The sequence below is a fragment of the Oncorhynchus tshawytscha genome, linkage group LG22, assembly GCF_018296145.1.
Source record: "Oncorhynchus tshawytscha isolate Ot180627B linkage group LG22, Otsh_v2.0, whole genome shotgun sequence".
Lineage (NCBI taxonomy): Eukaryota > Metazoa > Chordata > Actinopteri > Salmoniformes > Salmonidae > Oncorhynchus > Oncorhynchus tshawytscha.
The window spans coordinates 36,799,517-36,817,483 of record NC_056450.1 but is presented as its reverse complement, the minus strand read 5'-3'; the positions used below and the strand labels follow the sequence as shown (position 1 = coordinate 36,817,483).

At 45.7% G+C, this 17,967-nt stretch overlaps 1 pseudogene; it reads left to right on the top strand.

Annotated features, from left to right (window-relative positions):
- Window positions 1-2,247: 2,247 nt before the first annotated feature.
- Window positions 2,248-12,205, top strand: LOC121840432 (annotated as a pseudogene).
- The last annotated feature ends 5,762 nt before the right edge of the window (window positions 12,206-17,967 follow it).

Genomic DNA, 17,967 nt, shown 5'->3' with positions numbered 1-17,967 from the left:
TTACTAACACTTTTTGAGTTACTTCTCAGTATGATATCTGAGATCAGCCCATCTCTTTCCATTCTTGCTGGCCGGTTCCCCGTCTAATTGCTTCACACACTCACACCACACTCTCTGAGCTGCTGAAGACAAGTGCAGTTATGCTAATTATGATGTCTGATATTGTGCAATGATGTTTTATAAAATAATGTTTTATAAAATAAATACGTAATTGCTTTTGATTGACAGTTCCAGCCTTAAGATCATCTGAGGCCACTGACACTGATGCCTGTTTACCATCTTGCATGATTATTATTATTATTTTACCTCACAACGTCCTGGTATGACCTACTGCACAGCCAAATGAGGTCTAGGAGCACTGCGCTATCCATGGAATATGAAAGACATCATCACCAACATCTGTTTTATTGCTACGTAAAATATCTCAGAGCCTGATTGATACGTGGTAACTTCGGTATTGAAGAAAACGAGCTGTTTTACTAGTAGTTTGTGAGATCTCAGTGAATAAATCTATACCTTGATTAAACTTTTTATATGCTCAGTGTAGCAATAAACAGCCAGGGGATAGACTGTAGTCAGGGGATAGACTGTAGTCAGGAGATAGACTGTAGTCAGGGGATAGACTGTAGTCAGGAGATAGACTGTAGTCAGGGGATAGACTGTAGTCAGGGGATAGACTGTAGTCAGGGATAGACTGTAGTCAGGGGATAGACTGTAGTCAGGGGATAGACTGTAGTCAGGGGATAGACTGTAGTCAGGGGATAGACTGTAGTCAGGGGATAGACTGTAGTCAGGAGATAGACTGTAGTCAGGAGATAGACTGTAGTCAGGGGATAGACTGTAGTCAGGGGACTGTAGTCAGACTGTAGTCAGGGATAGACTGTAGTCAGGGGATAGACTGTAGTCAGGGAGATAGACTGTAGTCAGGAGATAGACTGTAGTCAGGGGATAGACTGTAGTCAGGGGATAGACTGTAGTCAGGGGAGATAGACAGGGAGATGACTGTAGTCAGGGGATAGACTGTAGTCAGGGAGATAGACTGTAGTCAGGGAGATAGACAGGGGATAGTAGTCAGGGGATAGACTGTAGTCAGGGGATAGACTGTAGTCAGGGGATAGACTGTAGTCAGGAGATAGACTGTAGGGGATAGACTGTAGGGATAGACTGTAGGGGATAGACTGTAGTCAGGGATAGACTGTAGTCAGGGGATAGACTGTAGTCAGGGGATAGACTGTAGCCAGGGGATAGACTGTAGTCAGGGATAGACTGTAGTCAGGGGATAGACTGTAGTCAGGAGATAGACTGTAGTCAGGAGATAGACTGTAGTCAGGGATAGACTGTAGTCAGGGGATAGACTGTAGTCAGGGATAGACTGTAGACTGTAGTCAGGGGATAGACTGTAGTCAGGGATAGACTGTAGTCAGGGGATAGACTGTAGTCAGGGGATAGACTGTAGTCAGGAGATAGACTGTAGTCAGGGGATAGACTGTAGTCAGGGATAGACTAGTCAGGGATAGACTGTAGTCAGGGGATAGACTGTAGTCAGGGTCAGGGGATAGACTGTAGTCAGGGGATAGACTGGGGATAGTCAGGGATAGACTGTAGTCAGGGGATAGACTGTAGTCAGGGTAGTCAGGGATAGACTGTAGTCAGGGGATAGACTATAGACTGTAGTCAGGAGATAGACTGTAGTCAGGGGATAGACTGTAGTCAGGGGATAGACTGTAGTCAGGGATAGACTGTAGTCAGGGGATAGACTGTAGTCAGGGATAGACTGTAGTCAGGGATAGACTGTAGTCAGGATAGACTGTCAGATAGACTGTAGTCAGGGGATAGACTAGTCAGGGAGATAGACTGTAGTCAGGGGATAGACTGTAGTCAGGGGATAGACTGTAGTCAGGGGATAGACTAGTCGGGAGATAGACTGTAGTTGGGGGATAGATAGACTAGTCGGGAGATAGACTGTAGTCAGGGGATAGACTGTAGTCAGGGGATAGACTGTAGTCAGGAGATAGACTGTAGTCGGGGGATAGACTGTAGACAGGGGATAGACTAGTCAGGAGATATACTGTAGTCAGGAGATATACTGTAGACAGGGGATAGACTGTAGTCAGGGGATAGACTGTAGTCAGGAGATAGACTGTAGTCAGGGGATAGACTGTCATAAATCATTTCTCTCTAATGACTGAGGCGTTTCTCATTCTAACTGTTAGTATACAGTATCGTTACCTTCTCTCTCTGCCCTAGATGGGAAGAGGCTCCTTCAAGTATGCATGGGTGCTGGACAAGCTGAAGACAGAGAGGGAGCCATAGAGACATATCCCTGTGGACGACCCAGGGCACAGAAACATAATCAACAACATGATCACGGGGACCTCCGAGGAAAGTAGGGACATCTCAGGTAGGTAGGGACATCTCAGCTAAGTAGAGACATCTCAGCTAAGTAGGGACATCTCAGGTAGGTAGGGACATCTCAGCTAAGTAGGGACATCTCAGGTAAGTAGGGTCATCTCAGCTAAGTAGGGACATCTCAGGTAGGTAGGGACATCTCAGGTAGGTAGGGACATCTCAGCTAAGTAGGGACATCTCAGCTAAGTAGGGACATCTCAGGTAGGTTGGGACATCTCAGGTAGGTAGGGACATCTCAGGTAGGTAGGGACATCTCAGCTAAGTAGGGACATCTCAGCTAAGTAGAGACATCTCAGCTAAGTAGGGACATCTCAGCTAAGTAGGGACATCTCAGGTAGGTAGGGACATCTCAGGTAAGTAGGGACATCTCAGGTGGATAGAGAAATCTCAGGTAAGTAGGGACATCTCAGCTAAGTAGGGACATCTCAGCTAAGTAGGGACATCTCAGCTAAGTAGGGGCATCTCAGCTAAGTAGGGAAATCTCAGCTAAGTAGGGACATCTCAGGTAGGTAGGGACATCTCAGCTAAGTAGGGACATCTCAGGTAGGTAGGGACATTTCAGGTAAGTAGGGACATCTCAGGTAAGAAGGGACATCTCAGGTAAGTAGGGACATCTCAGCTAAGTAGGGACATCTAAGGTAGGTAGGGACATCTCAGGTAAGTAGGGACATCTCAGGTAGGTAGGGAAATCTCAGGTAGGTAGGGACATCTCAGGTAAGTAGGGACATCTCAGGTAGGTAGGGACATCTCAGGTAAGAAGGGACATCTCAAGTAAGTAGGGTCATCTCAGCTAAGTAGGGACATCTAAGGTAGGTAGGGACATCTCAGGTAAGTAGGGATATCTCAGGTAGGTAGGGAAATCTCAGGTAGGTAGGGACATCTCAGGTAAGTAGGGACATCTCAGGTAGGTAGGGACATCTCAGGTAAGTAGGGACATCTCAGGTAAGTAGGGACATCTCAGCTAAGTAGGGACATCTCAGCTAAGTAGGGACATCTCAGCTAAGTAGGGACATCTCAGCTAATTAGGGCAATCTCAGCTAAGTAGGGACATCTCAGCTAAGTAGGGACATCTCAGGTAGGTAGGGACATCTCAGGTAAGTAGGGACATCTCAGGTAGATAGAGAAATCTCAGGTAAGTAGGGACATCTCAGCTAAGTAGGGACATCTCAGTTAAGTAGGGATATCTCAGCTAAGTAGGGACATCTCAGCTAAGTAGGGACATCTCAGGTAGGTAGGGACATCTCAGGTAGGTAGGGACATCTCGGGTAAGTAGGGACATCTCAGGTAAGTAGGGTCATCTCAGGTAGGTAGGGACATCTCAGCTAAGTAGGGTCATCTCAGGTAGGTAGGGACATCTCAGCTAAGTAGGGTCATCTCAGGTAGGTAGGGACATCTCAGCTAAGTAGGGACATCTCAGCTTAGTAGGGACATCTCAGTTAGGTAGGGACATCTCAGCTAAGTAGGGACATCTCAGGTAAGTAGGGACATCTCAGGTAGGTAGGGACATCTCAGGTAGGTAGGGATATCTCAGGTAGGTAGGGACATCTCAGGTAAGTAGGGACATCTCAGGTAGGTAGGGACATCTCAGGTAGGTAGGGACATCTCAGGTAAGTAGGGACATCTCAGGTAGGTAGGGACATCTCAGGTAAGTAGGGACATCTCAGGTAAGTAGGGACATCTCAGGTAAGTAGGGACATCTCAGGTAAGTAGGGACATCTCAGGTAGGTAGGGACATCTCAGGTAGGTAGGGACATCTCAGGTAAGTAGGGACATTTCAGGTAAGTAGGGACATCTCAGGTAAGTAGGGACATCTCAGGTAAGTAGGGTGAAACCTTCACCTAAATGTTACCATTCTTCAATGTAACCCGTCATCGAAACCTTAATTGTTAACCATTACAACAAGCAACGCAAACCATCACAGTATTACTACTGATGAATGGTCTGAAAATATTCCCATTCCTGCTGTGCTGTGTTGTGCAGACGGACTGTGCCATGCTGATCGTGGCAGCTGGAGTGAGAGAGTTTTGAGGCAGGCATCTCCAAGAAAGGTCAGACGAGGGAGCATGCCCTCCTGGCCTACACCCTGGGGGTCCAGTAACTCATTGTAGGGGTCAACAAGATGACCTACACCCTGGGGATCCAGTAACTCATTGTAGGAGTCAACAAGATGACCTACACCCTGGGGGTCCAGTAACTCATTGTAGGGGTCAACAAGATGACCTACACCCTGGGGGTCCAGTAACTCATTGTAGGGGTCAACAAGATGACCTACACCCTGGGGGTCCAGTAACTCATTGTAGGAGTCAACAAGAGAAGAGTGAGAACAGCTATGATGAGATGGTGGTGGTGGTCAGAGCCTACATCGTGAAGATTGGTTACAACCCCAACGCTGTGCCGTTCAATCTACTGTTGGCATGGGGACAACATGCTGGAGCCCTCCCCCAACGTGAGTATCTTCTTTTGGCCTGAAGAACATCACATTGTTCAGCATTCAAAATAGATGTGTTCTTTCTCAAAGCTTTAGTGCCACGATGCCCCTGGACACTGTGTAGTTCCTCAACTCTCCACCAGATGTCCTCATGTCCATATAAAATGCATTTACCTGTTGCTCAATCAACTGACAAACAAATTCAGCACACAGATGTCCATGTTGTTACTCTGTCCAGATGCCCTTGGTTCAAAGGCTGGAAGCTGGACAGACGGGAGCACCATGCCAATGGGGTGTCTACTAGAGGCTCTGGATACAAGATAAGAGGTAGGGTTACTACTCTAACACTAAACTAGAGTAATATTCTCACAAACAACATAAACAGCACAGAGAACTAATACCTGATGTTAAATATTGCATTATTACTTCAGAAGAGAGTGATGACTAGAAGTCTCTCTTTTGTTTCCCAGGTATTGGAATGCCACCAGTGGGGTCAAGTGATGAGTGGTGTCCTCAGGACCCAAGAGGCCGCTGGGTTCACAGCTCAGGTCAGGGTCAAAGGTCATCCCTCTGGACATCTCAGACAGATACTGTGCTAAAGCCTGGTAGAGGTTCTTCATTTACATAAATTCATTTTCTGTCTCTCTCTTTTTTTTCTCTCTCTCTCTCGCTCTTTTCTGTCTGTCACTGTGTGTGTGTGTGTGTGTGTGTGTCAGGTGATTATCCTGAACCACCCTGGTAAGATCAGTGCAGGCTACTCCCCGGCCACTGACTCCCACATCGCCTGTAGGTTTACTAAGCTCAAAGTGAAGATAGACCTCTGCACGGGGAAAAAGCTGGAAGTCAACCCCGATTCCCTGAAGTCTGGGGACGCTGCCATTGTAGAGATGGTTCCTGGGAAGCCACTTGGAGAGTATTTACACCTGGTAACCCTAACTAACATCCACTGTCCTCAGACATCTAGTGGTCCTCTGTAGCTCAGATGGTTGAGCATGGCGTTTAAAACACCAGGATAGTGGGACCACTCGTATATAAAATATGTGCACGGATGACTGTAAGTCACGTTTGGATAAAAGCGTCTGCTAAATGGGATTTATTATGATATAGTTATCATCTTTACCTCACTCTTCAAGACTTGCCTGGCTAGCTGCCCTCTGATTCCTTCACCTCCATCTGCGGCCCATGTGTGGTCAATTCATTGGCTATAATCAAATCTCAGGGACTGACGTACTTGTAAGAATCACCCTTTTGTGTGTGAAGCTGGCATGCTGTCCTCCACATCTTGCTCTAGTTCCATAAGGGTGGCTGTTTTGGTTACTCACAAACAGACAAGTCACTAAGCTAAAGCCCCCCCCCCTCCCCTTGGACAGACATCTGGTTCTTCTGAAACTCGTTCTCTCTCTCTCTCTCTCTCTTTCTCTCTCTTTCTCTCTTTCTCTCTTTCTCTCTTTCTCTGTCTTCTCTCTCTCTCTCTCTCTCTCTCTCTCTCTCTCTCTCTCTCTCTCTCTCTCTCTCTCTCTCTCTCTCTCTCTCTCTGTCTCTCTCTCTCTCTCTCTCTCTCTCTCTCTGTCTCTCTCTCTCTCTCTCTCTCTCTCTCTCTCTCTCTGTCTCTCTCTCTCTCTCTCTCTCTCTCTCTCTCTCTCTCTCTGTCTCTCTCTCTCTCTCTCTCTCTCTCTCTCTCTCTCTCTCTCTCTCTCTCTCTCTCTCTCTCTCTCTCTCTCTGTCTCTCTCTCTCTCTCTCTCTCTCTCTCTCTCTCTCTGTCTCTCTCTCTCTCTCTCTGTCTCTCTCTCTCTCTCTCTCTCTCTCTCTCTGTCTCTCTCTCTCTCTCTCTCTCTCTCTCTCTCTCTCTCTCTCTCTCTCTCTATCTATCTATCTTTCTTCTTGATGATGTTTGTAACATGGATTCACTATTTACCCATTACACAGTCCAGGGAGAGGCTTTGATGATTTCACTGGAGGAAATAATTGCATGTGTTTTTGAAGCTTGAAATCCTCTGTGACACCCCTAGGCCCTGGTCTCCCATGTGTGCTGGGCCCAGAATGGCAGAGTGAGGGAGTATTCTTTGTGAATGGTACCCAGGTACAGGCAGCCTTTTCATTGGCTATGTTTCAACAGGTCTGCTTTGTATCAGAAAACTCATGCAAGATGAGCAGAATACTGAAACAACATTAAATACTAAGAATGAGGAATCCTTGTGAGATGTTAAACAACAATATGAAACACTGTTTCACTGTGTGTGCCTGCATGAAAGCACCAACTGTTCCGGAAAACTGTGATCACTATCTCCGTAGTCGATGTAAGTAGCCGTAGCACTCAAGTCTGTAGCCATGAAGTGCTTTGAAAGGCTGGTCATGACTCACATCAACACCATTATCCCAGAAAACCTAGACCCACTCCAATTTGCATACCGCCTCAACAGATCCACAGATGATGCAACCTCTATTGCACTCCACACTGCCCTTTCCCACCTGGACAAAAGAAGGCCTGATCACCGACAAAAATGAGACAGGCTATAGGGAGGAGGTCAGAGACCTGGTCGTGTGGTACCAGGACAACAACCTCTCCCTTGACGTGATCAAGACAAAGGAGATGATTGTGGACAACAGGAAAATGAGGACAGAGCATGCCCCCATTCTCATCGAAGGGGCTGTAGTGGAGCAGGTTGAGAGCTTCAAGTTCCTTGGTGTCCACATCACCGACAAACTATCATGGTCCAAACACACTAAGACAGTCGTGAAGAGGGCACGACAAAGCCTATCCCCCTCAGGAGACTGAAAAGATTTGGCATGGGTCCTCAGATCCTCAAAAGGTTCTACAGCTGCACCATCGAGAGCATGGTTGCTTCACTGCCTGGTATGGCAACTGCTCGGCATCCGACCGCAAGGCACTACAGAGGGTAGTGCGTACGTCCAATACATCTCTGGGGCCAAGCTTCCTGCCATCCAGGACATCTATATCAGGCGGTGTCAGAGGAAGGCCCTAAAAATTGTCAAAGACTCCAGACACCCTAGTTATAGACTGTTCTCTCTGCTACTGCACGGCAAGCGGGACCGGAGCTCCAAGTCTGGGTCCTAAAGGCTTGTTAACAGCTTCTACCCCCAAACCATAATACTCCTGAACAGCTAATCAAAGGGCTACCCAGACCCCTCTTTTACACTGCTGCAACTCTCTGTTTACAATCTATACATATTCACTTTAACTCTACCTACATGTACATATTACCTATATTACCTCAACTTACCGGTGCCCCCACACATTGACTCTGTACCGATACCCCCTGTATATAGTCTCCACATTGACTCTGTACCGGTACCCCCTGTATTTAGTCTCCACATTGACTCTGTACCGGTACCCCCTGTATATAGCCTCCACATTGACTCTGTACCGGTACCCCACATGACTCTGTATAGTCTCCACATTGACTCTGTACCGGTACCCCTGTATTTAGTCTCCACATTGACTCTGTACCGATACCCCCTGTATATAGCCTCCACATTGACTCTGTACTGGTACCCCTGTATATAGTCTCCACATTGACTCTGTACCGGTACCCCCTGTATATAGTACCCCCTGTATATAGCCTCCACATTGACTCTGTACCGGTACCCCCTGTATATAGCCTCCACATTGACTCTGTACCGGTACCCCTGTATATAGCCTCCACATTGACTCTGTACCGGTACCCCATTGACTGTATATAGCCTCCACATTGACTCTGTACCTGTACCCCTGTATATAGTCTCCACATTGACTCTGTACCTGTACCCCTGTATATAGCCTCCACATTGACTCTGTACCGGTACCCCTGTATATAGCCTCCACATTGACTCTGTACCAGTACCCCCTGTATATAGCCTCCACATTGACTCTGTACCGGTACCCCCTGTATATAGCCTCCACATTGACTCTGTACCTGTACCCCCTGTATATAGCCTCCACATTGACTCTGTACCGGTACCCCCTGTATATTAGCATTTTTTACTTAACACTTATTTTTTTACTTCTTAAAGCATTGTTGGTTAAGGACTTACGTAAGCATGTCCCTGTAAGGTAAGCATGTCCCTGTAAGGTAAGCATGTCCCTGTAAGGTAAGCATGTCCCTGTAAGGTAAGCATGTCCCTGTAAGGTAAGCATGTCCCTGTAAGGTAAGCATGTCCCTGTAAGGTAAGCATTTCATGTCCCTGTAAGGTAAGCATGTCCCTGTAAGGTAAGCATGTCCCTGTAAGGTAAGCATGTCCCTGTAAGGTAAGCATGTCCCTGTAAGGTAAGCATGTCCCTGTAAGGTAAGCATGTCCCTGTAAGGTAAGCATGTCCCTGTCCCTGTAAGGTAAGCATGTCCCTGTAAGGTAAGCATGTCCCTGTAAGGTAAGCATGTCATGTCCCTGTAAGGTAAGCATGTCCCTGTAAGGTAAGCATGTCCCTGTAAGGTAAGCATGTCCCTGTAAGGTAAGCATGTCCCTGTAAGGTAAGCATGTCCCTGTAAGGTAAGCATGTCCCTGTAAGGTAAGCATGTCCCTGTAAGGTAAGCATGTCCCTGTAAGGTAAGCATGTCCCTGTAAGGTAAGCATGTCCCTGTAAGGTAAGCATGTCCCTGTAAGGTAAGCATGTCCCTGTAAGGTAAGCATGTCCCTGTAAGGTAAGCATGTCCCTGTAAGGTAAGCATGTCCCTGTAAGGTAAGCATTTCACCTGTAAGGTAAGCATGTCCCTGTAAGGTAAGCATGTCCCTGTAAGGTAAGCATGTCCCTGTAAGGTAAGCATGTCCCTGTAAGGTAAGCATTTCACCTGTAAGGTAAGCATGTCCCTGTAAGGTAAGCATGTCCCTGTAAGGTAAGCATGTCCCTGTAAGGTAAGCATGTCCCTGTAAGGTAAGCATGTCCCTGTAAGGTAAGCATGTCCCTGTAAGGTAAGCATGTCCCTGTAAGGTAAGCATGTCCCTGTAAGGTAAGCATGTCCCTGTAAGGTAAGCATTTCACCTGTAAGGTAAGCATGTCCCTGTAAGGTAAGCATGTCCCTGTAAGGTAAGCATGTCCCTGTAAGGTAAGCATTTCACCTGTAAGGTAAGCATGTCCCTGTAAGGTAAGCATGTCCCTGTAAGGTAAGCATGTCCCTGTAAGGTAAGCATGTCCCTGTAAGGTAAGCATGTCCCTGTAAGGTAAGCATTTCACCTGTTGTATTCGGCCCATGTGAAAAATACCATTTGATTTGATGCTGGTGTGCATACAGGTCATTATGCTGTCTGAGACAGGCGGCCGGCAGGATCAGTGCTATCCTGGATCCTTGGGACGTCCCTACCCTGAAACCTAACCCCTACCCTAACCCTTTTAAATTTCAAATTCAAAGGGGTAGCGACGTCCCAAGGATCCCAGATACCACAGACCTACTGACAAGATCACCAAGTCAGTCCAGACCGGTCATAACCCTTACCTAACCCTAACCCTTTTAAATGTAAACTTCAATGTGGTGTGCCCCCAAGTCAGCCCAGATAACTCAGAAGATCAAATTAACCTGTGGAACATCCCAGTGACTGGTATCTCAATCTCCACTCTGACCTGCTTTTCCACAATACAGCCAAAACGGAAGCGTCATCATCACCTATCCTCTGGCCATGATTGTTAGGTTTACCCATTAAATAATGTTGGTTAGGTTTACCCATTAAATAATGTTGGTTAGGTTTACCCATTAAATAATGTTGGTTAGGTTTACCCATTAATAATGTTGGTTAGGTTTACCCATTAATAATGTTGGTTAGGTTTACCCATTAATAATGTTGGTTAGGTTTACCCATTAATAATGTTGGTTAGGTTTACCCAATAAATAATGTTGGTTAGGTTTACCCATTAATAATGTTGGTTAGGTTTACCCAATAATAATGTTGGTTAGGTTTACCCATTAAATAATGTTGGTTAGGTTTACCCATTAAATAATGTTAGTTAGGTTAACCCATTAAATAATGTTGGTTAGGTTTACCCATTAAATCATGTTGGTTAGGTTTACCTATTAAATAATGTTGGTTAGGTTTACCCATTAAATCATGTTAGTTAGGTTTACCCATTAATAATGTTGGTTAGGTTTACCCATTAATAATGTTGGTTAGGTTTACCCATTAAATAATGTTGGTTAGGTTTACCCATTAAATAATGTTAGTTAGGTTAACCCATTAAATAATGTTGGTTAGGTTTACCCATTAAATCATGTTAGTTAGGTTTACCCATTAATAATGTTGGTTAGGTTTACCCATTAATAATGTTGGTTAGGTTTACCCATTAAATAATGTTGGTTAGGTTTACCCATTAAATAATGTTAGTTAGGTTAACCCATTAAATAATGTTGGTTAGGTTTACCCATTAAATCATGTTGGTTAGGTTTACCTATTAAATAATGTTGGTTAGGTTAACCCATTAAATAATGTTGGGACAGGAGCATGTATAGTGTGGGACAGGAGCATGTATAGTGTGGGACAGGAGAATGTATAGTGTGGGACAGGAGCATGTATAGTGTGTGACAGGAGAATGTATAGTGTGGGACAGGAGCATGTAAAGTGTGGGACAGGAGCATGTATAGTGTGGGACAGGAACATGTATAGTGTGGGACAGGAGCATGTATAGTGTGTGACAGGAGCATGTATAGTGTGGGACAAGAGCATGTATAGTGTGGGACAGGAGCATGTATAGTGTGGGACAGGAGCATGTATAGTGTGGGACAGGAGCATGTATAGTGTGGGACAGGAGCATGTATAGTGTGGGACAGGAGCATGTATAGTGTGGGACAGGAGCATGTATAGTGTGGGACAGGAGCATGTATAGTGTGGGACAGGAGCATGTATAGTGTGGGACAGGAGCATGTATAGTGTGGGACAGGAGCATGTATAGTGTGGGACAGGAGCATGTATAGTGTGGGACAGGAGCATGTATAGTGTGGGACAGGAGCATGTATAGTGTGGGACAGGAGCATGTATAGTGTGGGACAGGAGCATGTATAGTGTGGGACAGGAGCATGTATAGTGTGGGACAGGAGCATGTATAGTGTGGGACAGGAGCATGTATAGTGTGTGACATTCTTTTTCTACAGTTTACTCTCCGTTAGTCAGCACCTCTACTAAATGTTGTTGGTGTGTGTCAGCTCATGCATTTTTTACCACAAACAAAGTAGTTACACACAATCTGTCAGCCGTTGGCAGTGGGAGTTCTTGAGAAAAAATGCAGCATGTGTCAACGTCTGTAAAGGTCAAATGTGAACTGTAACCAACCAATCAATGACTGTATTAGGCACCAAAAAGTTGGACTAATCCCCATGCCTCTTTTTCCAATGTTGTTCCAGATAAATAACAAGCAGACACGGGTCTTAAACAAGAGGCGGGACTCTTAGCCGTACAAACAGTTCGCTGGGAAAAAGACGACAGGTCCAGTCATTTACTGTATGTTGACGGTGTCAGTCAGAGTAGTGCAGTGTGTCAGCGTGACCAGTAGAGAGCAGACCTCACCAAGATATCGCCACCATTTTGTTTCACATGTTGTACTTGATGGCAGAGCCAAGTGATGTTCTTAATTTGTCTATTAAGTGACATTAGTTTTTGATTTACTTGTGAAACATACACTGACTATACCAAACATTAGGAACACCTTCCTAATATTCTTCTTTGGGTGGTGGACCATTCTTGATACCCACCGGAAACGTTCCCCGTTCATTCCGGATTCAAAGGCCCTTAAATCTTTAGTCTTGCCCATTCACCCTCTGAATAGCACACATACACAATCCATGTCTCAGTGGTCTCAAGGCTTAAATATATATATTTTTTTTACTTGTCTCCTCCACCTTCATCAACACTGAATGAAGTGGATTTAACAGGTGACATCAATAAGGGATCATAGCTGTCACCTGGATTCACCTGGTCAGTCTGTCATGGAAAGAGCAGGTGTTCCTAATGTTTTGTGCATGTCTCGACACACCTTTGAATGAGATATTGTACAAACCCCTCTAACAGATCCGATGACCTCATTGGTAATGTAATATGTTATATTTCTGGGCACAGTTTACAACCTTAATCAATCCATTACTAAATCAGTTTAGTGTGTTTTCACTTTTCTTTTCTAGGCCAACACGAGGACCATGAATACATGTGATTTCACTTTTCTTTTCTAGGCCAACACGAGGACCATGAATACATGTGATTTCACTTTTCTTTTCTAGGCCAACACGAGGACCATGAATACATGTGATTTCACTTTTATTTTCTAGGCCAACAACCTTAGGACCATGAATACATGTGATTTCACTTTTCTTTTCTAGGCCAACACGAGGACCATGAATACATGTGATTTCACTTTTCTTTTCTAGGCCAACACGAGGACCATGAATACATGTGATTTCAGTGGAATAGTGTACAGTCATTGCACTTGCAGTTTTGTAGCTTCACAAGGAATAAACAGTGGGGTTATTGATCACTGATCGACTTGGACTCGATGAAGCTATTTTAAGTACATGCAACAAAGCAGACTTGTAAATGCAGCACTTTCCTGATCATATATCATTAAAAAAATATATATTGTATTTATCTGGTGTCTACACACATTATAGAACCCCATTTAAACTTTTGTAAGGTTGGCCTAAGTGTTAATAAATTGGTGCAGAACTCATACCTCATCGACGGCCATAAGGGATTGTATCCTGGATGAGGATAACCCATATACTTTTGTCTACAATGTGATTATTCTGGCTGCATATTTTTGAAATATTTAGCTGTGCAACCTGGTGCTTTAATTTAGGAGCATCAGTACGCCTAAAGATATTGAACTATGAATAGCAAAATTCTAGTTGTGCTGTTGGAAGTAAGCAACATTGTTAAATTTGAATGATATTTTTGTGTCCGGTGTGCTCCGGCTGTTGTTACGTGTATCGTTATTCGGAGGCCATCATTATTTGAGTGGCGAACATTGAGTCGACATGCTATGGTATAATTTCACCTCACCTGGAGTGTGGAGAGGCAACTCTTGGAGGAGACTAGAAGTTGATAAAAGTGCTTTAGGCTGTTGTTCAACGTAAGAGCACATTTCCTTCATTAGAGTTTTACAGATCGAAATGTGAACTGAAGGAAGCTTTTATGTATTTCAAAATGGCCTCCTATTGTATTGATGCGCGGGATGACTCATAACCTGCAGTCCCCTCAGTTATATTCACGGGGCTGACGGGTTTAGGGTTATTAGATATTGTGTGGATGAAGGGGTGTGTGGATGAAGGGTGGGTGGGTGGATGAGGGGTGTGTGGATGAAGGGTGTGTGGATGAAGGGTGGGTGGATGAAGGGTGTGAAGGGTGGATGAAGGGTGTGGATGAAGATGAAGGGGTGTGTGGATGAAGGGTGTGTGGATGAGGGGTGTGTGGATGAGGGGTGTGTGGATGAGGGGTGTGTGGATGAAGGGTGGAGTGGATGAAGGGTGGGTGGATGAAGGGTGTGTGGATGAGGGGTGTGTGGATGAAGGGAGGGGGTGGGTGGATGAGGGGTGTGTGGATGAGGGTGTGTGGATGAAGGGTGGGTGGGTGGATGAGGGGTGTGTGGATGAGGGGTGTGTGGATGAGGGGTGTGTGGATGAGGGGGGTGGTGTGGATGAGGGGTGGGTGGGTGGATGAGGGGTGTGTGGATGAGGGGTGTGTGGATGAGGGGTGGGTGGGTGGATGAGGGGTGTGTGGATGAGGGGTGTGTGGATGAGGGGTGGGTGGGTGGATGAGGGGTGTGTGGATGAGGGGTGGGTGGATGAGGGGTGGTGGATGAGGGGTGGATGAGGGGTGTGTGGATGAGGGGGTGGGTGGGGTGTGGATGAGGGGTGGATGGGTGGATGAGGGGTGTGTGGATGAGGGGTGGGTGGATGAGGGGTGTGTGGATGAGGGGTGGGTGGATGAGGGGTGGGTGGATGAGGGGTGTGTGGATGAGGGGTGGGTGGATGAGGGGTGGGTGGATGAGGGGTGGGTGGGTGGATGAGGGTGTGTGGATGAGGGTGAGGGGGTGGGTGGGTGGATGAGGGGTGTGTGGATGAGGGGTGTGGATGGGGGTGAGGGGTGTGGATGGATGAGGGGTGGGTGTGTGGATGAGGGTGGGTGGGTGGATGAGGGGTGGGTGGGTGGATGATGGGTGGGTGGGTGGGTGGATGAGGGTGTGTGGATGAGGGGTGGTGGATGAGGGGTGTGTGGATGAGGGGTGTGTGGATGAGGGGTGGGTGGATGAGGGGTGGGTGGGGGACGAGCGGGTTGAATAAAGAGAAAACAATACCTTAAATTCCATAAATGTATAATTCTTGTGCAATTTATATCTATATTCTCCATTGAGGTTTTAAATTATTTTAGCCTATCTGCTATTAGTGCATAGGCCTAAGCTTTAACTCTTAACTGGACCCGTACCAAATAGCGTACACAGCCAATTGCCAAATAATGATTTTGGGAATGGGCAGGCAAGGTTAACGTCATTTCACGGAGGCAAAAAGGCCATTGTCAAAGTTTAATTCAATAAGACAAAAGCTGCTGAAGGAGAGGTGAAAATAAATGGAATTGAGGGCCAGAAAGGTCATGTTTGGTAAAGGTCAGGTGACGTGGTTAAAGAGGATGGTGGTGGTGTTATGTGATGATTGTTAGGTCAGGTGATGTGGTTAGAGGATGATAGTGGTGTTATGTGTGATGATTGTTAGGTCAGGTGATGTGGTTAGAGGATGATAGTGGTGTTATGTGTGATGATTGTTAGGCGCTGTACATATTTGACAGTAACAAGACAGGACTTGAAATAGGCCTATGGCACGTCAAGGGAACTGTAGCCTTCTGTTTAAATGGAATGGGAAATCTGGACACTGACTGTAGGTCTATAACCTCTCATATAGCCTTAATATTAACTCCTGCAGAATTAAGCATTTCTTGATACACTAAATGTAGAAAAATTTGGACTTGGGAACAGGAGTGGAGAAATATGATTTCTTTCTTTCTTCGTCTTGATAGAACTCAATGCTCAGCCACATACCATCTGTAGAGGGGCCGTCTTCATCATAAATGCTGATAGCATTTCAACCACACAAAATATGCATCGAAGCCAAACTGAAATCTTATCAGAAACACTTTGGGTCGCTTTCTTTTTCCTTGCAACCGGTCAAACTGAATTTTGTACCGAAAATTGTTCCTGTTCTTTTTTTGTGTTATTGAATGAAGCATTCATTCTATCGATCTATGACATTATTCTGTTGAGTAATGGTTTATTTAGTCTTCTAGAGCAACATATGTCAGAAGAGAAGCTACGTGTATCTAATTATACACAATTTGACTAACAAATAGCCTACAGAAATGTTGGAAATTACAAGCAGAAACATATCTAAATTAGGCATTTTCTACATTAGCGGGTTAGGGTTGGGTGCAGGCCTCAGATTTTCACTTCATCACATCTCGTTGGGTGGTTGCGGATGGGTTATTAGCAATTGCGGGTGAACAAACAGCTGACCCACTATCCTATTGGTCAATTATTTTCAACTCATTGACCATTCACATCATGTTTTGTTTTGTATTCCCATTGTGATTGGTCCCTGAACCCATGAGCCTATTTGAAATATATAAAAGCCTCCTTCGCTTTTCAATCTGTCAAACCTGATGATAAGCAGAACAACTTCCATTGTTCTCCAGTAGCTGTAGTGTTAACTTTCCTTTGCAGCTCACCTGTGAGAACCATGAGCTTAAGCAAGTCTGAATAGGCTTTGTTGTACCGTAGTTTCTGAGTATGATAGAGTAAAAACAGTTCTATATTGTGGAGCTCGCCCCATAGAGGAGCTCTGCTCCTATTGGTTTACCCTAGCTGCCTGAGAAAATGTATGTATGCATGCACCTGCAGCCAATGGGAGTCCACATGCCCCTATATATTGGGACTTGTCCCCACAATCAGTCTCCCTTTATCTTCAGTGAGACTTGGACTGAAGAAGCCAGAAGAAAAGAAGAGATAAGACTCTCCCGCCGTCGATCCAAGCCTCTCCTTCATCCTTGATAATGAACCTGCCATCGATCCAAGTGTCTCCGTCGTTCTTCATAATGAACCTGCCATCGATCCAAGCCTCTCCGTCGTTCTTCATAATGAACCTGCCGTCGATCCAAGCCTCTCCGTCGTTCTTCATAATGAACCTGCCGTCGATCCAAGTCTCTCCGTCGTCCTTCGTAATGAACCCGCCATCGATCCAAGCCTCTCTGTTGTTCTTCATAGTGAACCCGCCATCGATCCAAGCCTCTCTGTTCTTCATAGTGAACCTGCCATCGATCCAAGCCTCTCTGTTGTTCTTCATAGTGAACCCGCCATCGATCCAAGCCTCTCTGTTGTTCTTCATAGTGAACCCGCCATCGATCCAAGCCTCTCTGTTGTTCTTCATAGTGAACCCGCCATCGATCCAAGCCTCTCTGTTGTTCTTCATAGTGAACCTGCCATCGATCCAAGCCTCTCTGTTGTTCTTCATAGTGAACCTGCCATCGATCCAAGCCTCTCTGTTGTTCTTCATAGTGAACCTGCCATCGATCCAAGCCTCTCTGTTGTTCTTCATAGTGAACCTGCCATCGATCCAAGCCTCTCTGTTGTTCTTCATAGTGAACCTGCCATCGATCCAAGCCTCTCTGTTGTTCTTCATAATGAACCTGCCATCGATCCAAGCCTCTCTGTTGTTCTTCATAGTGAACCTGCCATCGATCCAAGCCTCTCTGTTGTTCTTCATAGTGAACCTGCCATCGATCCAAGCCTCTCTGTTGTTCTTCATAGTGAACCTGCCATCGATCCAAGCCTCTCTGTTGTTCTTCATAGTGAACCTGCCATCGATCCAAGCCTCTCTGTTGTTCTTCATAGTGAACCTGCCATCGATCCAAGCCTCTCTGTTGTTCTTCATAGTGAACCTGCCATCGATCCAAGCCTCTCTGTTGTTCTTCATAATGAACCTGCCATCGATCCAAGCCTCTCTGTTATTCTTCATAATGAACCTGCTGTCGATCCAAGCCTCTCGGTTGTTCTTCATAGTGAACACGCGGTCGATTCAAGTCTCTCCGTCGTTCTTCATAATGAACCTGGAGTTTTTCCACCCCCAAAAGCTTTTTTAAGAGTTCAGTGTCGCTGCTTCTCCATGTTGATGGCTGTGGA